The following is a 266-nucleotide window of genomic DNA, read 5'->3' as shown; positions in this document are numbered from 1 at the left end:
CCATGTCACGCATGACATGCAGCGACTGCTTCGATACTCGAGCAGCGCTCGGTAGTTTGCGTGCCACTTCGCTTGCATCACATGCGCCTCGCCCCCGATGCCTCGGCCGTCGGCCGACCATGTCACGCATGACATTCAACATTTTCGCCAAAAATTGAGCATCACTCAATGGGTTACGTGCCGCTCCACAATCAGCCCGCGAACCCAGTTCGGGACTCTTGTCCAATGTACCGTTGGATTCTACCAGCTCGGACATTCCAATATCT

This window comes from Plasmopara halstedii (genome assembly GCF_900000015.1).
Source record: "Plasmopara halstedii genome assembly, contig: Scaffold_3060, whole genome shotgun sequence".
In the NCBI taxonomy this organism is placed as follows: domain Eukaryota; phylum Oomycota; class Peronosporomycetes; order Peronosporales; family Peronosporaceae; genus Plasmopara; species Plasmopara halstedii.
This window is presented reverse-complemented; position numbering follows the sequence as displayed.